The following is a 6,233-nucleotide window of genomic DNA, read 5'->3' on the forward strand; positions in this document are numbered from 1 at the left end:
TTGTCAGGAAAGCACAGAACAAACCCTGATGAGGCAGGAGTGATTAGGGGAGCTGGGTCTGGGCAGGCACAATCCCATGCCAGGAGAGACCAGCTCCCAGCTGCCATCTGTTATATTCAGACTTGGTTAAAACACCATTTCTCTACAGGGTTGACAAGTCCAAGTGAGCACCATGGTTCCCTCCCCCCCCCCCCCCCCCCCCCAGATATCGTGCCCCAGAACAGTGGCAGAATCCCCTGGGCGATGCCCTGAAAAAGCTTTGGTGGAGCCCGGAATCAGTTAAGGTGTCTATTCCAGTTCTCAGGATCTCAGTTTGGGCCAATCAGGAGGCTCTGTTTAATTTATTTGGCAATGTTTCATTTTAGGCTGCAGTGACTTGGGCTACTTTGCTGTTTATTTTCACATTGTACTGTACTGTCCTCAAGTTTCTAAACAGAAGTGACTTCCAGTCCCCAAGTGGAAAATGTTTCTCTTGCAAAGGGAAAATGCAAACATTTCCATTGTGGTCGTATGTTTTTTTTCCCCCCACTAAAATCTTCCTGTGTGGAGATATCCAACTGCAATGACCATTGACTGCAAAAAGTTCAAATCAGCCTTCCTAATAACTTCCCAAAACCGAAGCTTAAGGTTTCAGCTCCCAAGTTGACCACACCATTGCAGCGTCTGAGAGAAACACCCTGGTCATGTTGCCCATGACAGGTTTGCATTAGGGATAAGACAAAATTCAGGGCACACACAAGATCTCCCAAACAGGATGTTTATGAGCACTTGGCCACTGCTGGTTGAGAGGGAGGAATGGGACAGAGCAAATCTGAGGCTGTTCTGGCTGTTACAAATAGACTGCAGCCACCTTGGCAGTGCATTGCATTCACTTTTCTGCTTACAGGTTGACTGAACCACCCAGCTTTTCAATGCTTCAGCTGCCACCATCAATCTGAACCAAGGCCCCTGACCCAAGTGGGGCACTGTTCACACATTCCCTCATGAGGACCATACTTGGACCTGGTGGCAGTGTGGAGGGAGACTCAGCTGGTTCCCATCTGCCTCCTCCCAGCAGCTGTGCACAATGAGCTCCAGATGCGGGACTGGGTGTGCAAGGGCACGAGGCACTGTGCTAGAGGGAGAAGGTGGAGGCAGACGAGACTGCTGCTTTTATCTCCTTTGCTTTGTTTATGAAAAGAGAATTAGTGCATGGTTGCCAACAATTTACTCTGGAAAGGGCGCTCCTCCAGAAATACTTTAACTGCCATCACAGTGAGTGGACAGGGCTTGCCTTCTGTCAGCTTTCCTACTGCTGTCCAGAGATGCTGTGACCTGAGACCCAACAGTGGCCACTTGCTTGGGATGCTGACAGTGAAGCTCAGTTGAGCCTCTTGCAGCAGGTCCATGTGGCCAAATAGCCTGAAGGAGACCAAGGAGACCAAAGCCTGCTGGTCTGCTGCAAGGAGACCAAAGCCTGCTCTGTTCAACCACCTCCCGAGAGGTTTCTCCTCAGGCACAGTGGGGTGGACAGGCAGACAGTCCAGCTTGCTCTGCCTTTGGGGTACCCCAGAGGCTGTGGCATCCCATAAGCCACGTCCTGGCCAGGGCGCAAAGCCCTGCAATACTCTGGACAGGGAAAGAGGCTGTAAAATGAGCATGCTGGACTGTAGGAGGCTTTTCCCCAAGAGCCTGCACCACAGAACTCAAAAAGAAAACACTGCAGCAGCTTTGGGCCAAAGAAATTCAAGACCTTATACTTTAGAGCTAAATGTCACCATCCAAGTGCTTTGAACCATGCACGAGGCAGGTCACAACCAGTACCCTCAGGTTGTAGAGCATGCCCTTGGATAGGGAGCTCACCCATGCTGCTGACCTGCCTGCAGACATCATGTTTCTGGAGAGCTCTACTGAATTTGGGGCACAGCTGGAACCCAAAAGCCAGAAGAAGCTGAAGCCCCATTTTCCAACAAGATGGGGTTGGTGTGTCTTTCCTCCCAGCACTGCACAGGCCTGCTGATAAATAATTAGATTAAGAGCAAGCCAGCATCTGCTCAAGGTTACTTATTGCTTTTAAGAGTCAAGCTTTATTTGAAATTATTTTTGTCTTCTCTTATTTTTGGTGCCTGCATTGGGTCTGAGTTCTGGAACATCCTGGATATACAAGCATCCCCTCTGCATGGTGTCAAACACTTGCCAGGCAAAGACATCCCTCCTGGAAGTACACGAGATGGCCAGGAAATGTCTGCAGATGGTTGTTTTCCCTTGGGGAGGTGTAAAACCCCAGCAGCTAGGAGGGCCATTTTGGAGGAAATCAGCAGGGTCAGGGCAGCAGGGCATGGTGCCACGTCTACAGCTGACACAGGTATCCTCCTGATATTTCAGTACTGCTGGAAGTAAGCAGAGACCTGTCCACGTTCTCTCTCCTCCTGCCAGCACTTAGCCCTCACTGCCAGAAAGGCCTTCCAGTCTTATTTCCTCTAAATGTTCCCCTCCAGGACTCTCCAGTGGCAAAGGCTTGACAGGACTGCAACTGGACCAGGGATTCCCAGCCCAGCTAACAGACACAGACATGTCTGTGAGACTGTGCAAAGGGGAAGGCGGAAAAATGCAACTGGGACCAGGCAGGGATGAACAGGGTGGTTGTGCCTGGAGGGGTTGCTTTGTGTGTGTACAGGCAGGTGTGCATTCACTCTTGTGTTCAAGGAGTGTGTATATACAAGGTTGGAGACAGGCTTCCCACTCTGGTACAAATGCATGCATGCACATGAATCTGCTGGTTGCACATGTGTACACTTCTCTCCAGACCTGACATCTGCAATCCATGATACCTGTGGTTCATCTGTGGACATCTGCAATCTGCAATCCATGATACCTGTGGTTCACCAGTCCCTCCTTCTCCCAGCCCTGCCCTGGCAGCCACCCAAACCAATACTGACATGTTGAGGAGTTCTCCTCCATCAGCTCCAACAGGCCTTGCTGCCTTGTGGGGATCCTGCTCTGCAGCAGAGCCTCCCATTTGCATGCTGGCTGCCCTACCACAGCTCACAGTCAGCCTTCAACAACTCTGCTTCAAAGAGGTAACCCAAAGTTCTGATTTTGCCGTACATTTGTTTTATTGGGGGAAATTCATGAGGTTCTTGACCTGTGAAAGAAAGGAAGACAGGAAGGGAGGGAGAAAAGGAAAAAAAGATTTAATTAAAGCGTCACCTTACTGCCAGACTCTTTAAAATTTCAACTGTACCTGCAGTTGTGGATCCAAATTGCTACAGACTGATGTTCTGCTCAGGGATAACATGGTATCCAGGTGACTGTTTCAAACAGTCACCCATCTAGGAACTGGGTCAGACCAGGTTTGGCCTTGCTTTCACATGGTCAAGGCAACAGCAAAGCTTTAACCCCAAGCTGGGGAGAGGTCTCTGATGTCCCCCATGGAGCTGTGACCCCTCCTGATGCTCCACCATGGTCCTTGCAGCTGAGGATTTAGCCCTGGCTGAGCCTCCAGCAGTCCCAACACAGCAGGTCCCTGCTTATGCAGGCAGCATCGGTTGCATAGGTGTTTATCTCTCCCAGCCTCCCTGCGACTTCTGGGCAAACAAGCTGTTCCAGCTGCCAGGAGACACTTGCCCTAGGAGAAGAGAACCCAGGCTGGATCTGGGCACTGGACACCTCAACCAGCAGTGGAAACACATGCAATTGCCCGATGCACAGAAATACTCTGTGGGGCTGTCCTCTTCAGAAAAACACTTCTCTTACTTCATCAGTCTAAATATTGAGGACACTTTTTTTTCTTCTTCTTCTTTCCTCCCTCAGTTCAGCTGCAAGCCCTTTGCCATGGCACTGCTGCAGCACTGCTGGGAGAAAGCCGGGCCAAGATCCCCCTTCCTCTGTAGGTTGGGCCAATTTTTTACTCACTTTTATTCACTGAGACTCTGCCAGGAAGGTGCTCAGCATTTTACAAGCCCCACAAGAGTCCATCTGCCTGGAGATATGATTCAGGACAGCTTCTTGCATGGGCTGGCATAACACCAAACTTTTCTGATTTAAGCATATCTGTTTAGAAAGGGATTAAGCAGAAATAAACAGCTGTTTTACAGAATAACAAAGAGAATGCAGGATCTGCACCCTGCTTGGCTCAGCAAGAGCTTCACGGGGAGATGAGCCCTAAACCACAGCAAGGGGAACCCATCCCACCTGAAAATTCTCCCCAGCATCAGCGAGGCTGAGGCAGTCACAGGAGGAGGGGCATTGCAATGGGTTTGGTTTGTTTGGCTTGACTTTTTGGTGCATCCTCCACCCGACACACACAAGTAGGTTTCAGTGGGAGTATTTCACAACCCTTAAAAACAACAACAGCAACAACAAAAAATACTGCAGTGACCACAAAAGGATGTTTTTCATCTTGGGGAGGAAGTTTCTCTCTCCCTAGCAGTCAGGGTGGAAGTGGTGGGAGGAGCCAGTTTGGAGGAGGTTCTCTGGGTTGCCACAGGAAGGGCCTCCTGCTCCTAGCTGGGCTCTCCCATAAGAAAGGACCTACGTGATGGTACCCGGAGCACAGAGAAGAGGGGGATTTGGCACCATCATCCAGGTTTAAAGTTTTGATGTAGTTGTGCCACCTTGCTTTGCTGGGATCAAAGCTAAAGCAAACAAAGAGCAATTCAATGCTGGTTGGGCTCAGAGATCCAAGAACATCATCAAGGCAAGCTGGGCTCCTCAGTGGCAGCTGAGCAAGGATAATCACTGTGGCTTTCCTGAGATCAGAGCTCGGTTATGCTAAAACACATCGCCCAAACTGGCCAAGGGCATACACATTCAGCAACCTGATGTTAAACTGTAGGACTTGCCTGTATATCTGAATCTGAAGAGTGTCTCCAAAGGGCGATCCTGCAGGTCCAGGAGTTGAATTTATGTTGCTTGCTTGGAGCTGGTGCGGTTTTTCATTAGGCTACTCCTAAATAAACCAACAGTGAAGCAACATGAAACTAAACAGAAAAGAAAGCTTTAATGCAAAAGCTGGAAAATGCTGCTTACCTCCCACAGAGTGGGAACAGGCGCAAAGAGCAGAGCAATGGAAAAGCAGCATCTTTCTTTAAATAGCTTGCTATAATTGATAGTGCCTCAGTCTGCTCTGTATCGCTACTGGGAAAAGCTCATGCCAATACCAAACCATTGCCTACAAGTACATCTGTGGTATTGGAAGGCTGTGGCAAGGCAGAGCTGAAAGAATAAAAATTCTTTGGAGGGGAAGATATATTTTCAGCTTGTCAGCTGCACTCACTTAAAATCAATTATAACCTCACTCCACATGTGGTGGTGGTTTAATGAATTCCCCCTTCCTCCTGGGACTATGCTATAACCTAATTCACACCAGCAAGGGTGTTTCTAACTCTGCTCCAGCAAACTCCCCGGGCGCTTCTGCCTGACGTCAGTGGGAGCAGAGTGAGGTCCCAGCACCAGCCCAAGTCTGATTCTGCACAGGCTGTGCTGCTGTTTGCACTTCCAAAACATGACCGAGGTGCTTCTCCTGCTGGCATCCACTGCTGCTGGGTTTGGGTTATGCAGGTTCAGGTCCTTGAAGAGTGAGGTTCTACTGTTGGATAAAAATTTGGGTAACTTGAAGAACAAGACAGCACATGATTTATTTTATATTTTTTTTCTTGAAATTGTCAAAGAATTAAGAGTTATAAATAGCATTGTCTTCACAATGTGCTGCTTACAGGACTGTTGTTTGGGACTGCTTTGGGGTTTTTCTCTTCCTGTCCAGACGATATGGCTATTTTGCAAAATGCATCACCAATCAGACAAGGATGCTATTTTACCTCTTTAAAATGCCTTCTGGCTCAGTGGCCATATCTCCAGTGAGCACGAAACAGCATCATGAACTCTGCAGGCTGTGGAAACCTCCATGAGTTACATCTTCAACCAAAGGCACACAAGCCCTCCTTCAAAAACAAGGGACCTTCTGCCGTATTCTTCCCTCCCTGAATTCATGAGCTGGCTCTTCCAGTAACACACTCACTTGCATGTCATCAGGAAGGAATTTGTGGTATTTCTGATAATCAGAGATAAATTGGTACAGCAGTAAAATCCTCAGACCGCAAAACATTTCAGCGGGTCTTTTAAGCCTCTTGCTCTTCTGTATAGGCTGCCCAGGGGCTTGCTCATTCCTGGGCATCCCCAGCCCCACTCATAAATCAGAACATTCTAGTCCTGGTTTCCTCTATGCATCCGGGAACACTCACAGAGGTTTCTTC

General features: G+C 48.8%; 1 long non-coding RNA gene across 3 annotated transcripts; it reads right to left on the bottom strand.

Moving 5' to 3' along the window:
- Positions 1-2,308: 2,308 nt before the first annotated feature.
- Positions 2,309-5,684, bottom strand: LOC106048397 (uncharacterized). Of its 3 annotated transcripts, XR_010826749.1 has the most exons (6): positions 5,011-5,684; positions 4,824-4,930; positions 4,174-4,318; positions 3,895-4,032; positions 3,224-3,607; positions 2,309-3,124 (listed from the first exon to the last, which is right to left on the bottom strand). It is a non-coding gene; the product is annotated as an uncharacterized lncRNA (long non-coding RNA). The 3 variants fall into 3 exon arrangements; XR_001214164.3 differs by having other exon boundaries at positions 3,224-4,032; XR_010826750.1 differs by lacking the exon at positions 4,174-4,318 and having other exon boundaries at positions 3,224-4,032.
- Positions 5,685-6,233: the final 549 nt, after the last annotated feature.

This window comes from Anser cygnoides, chromosome 27, assembly GCF_040182565.1.
Source record: "Anser cygnoides isolate HZ-2024a breed goose chromosome 27, Taihu_goose_T2T_genome, whole genome shotgun sequence".
NCBI classification, from domain to species: domain Eukaryota; kingdom Metazoa; phylum Chordata; class Aves; order Anseriformes; family Anatidae; genus Anser; species Anser cygnoides.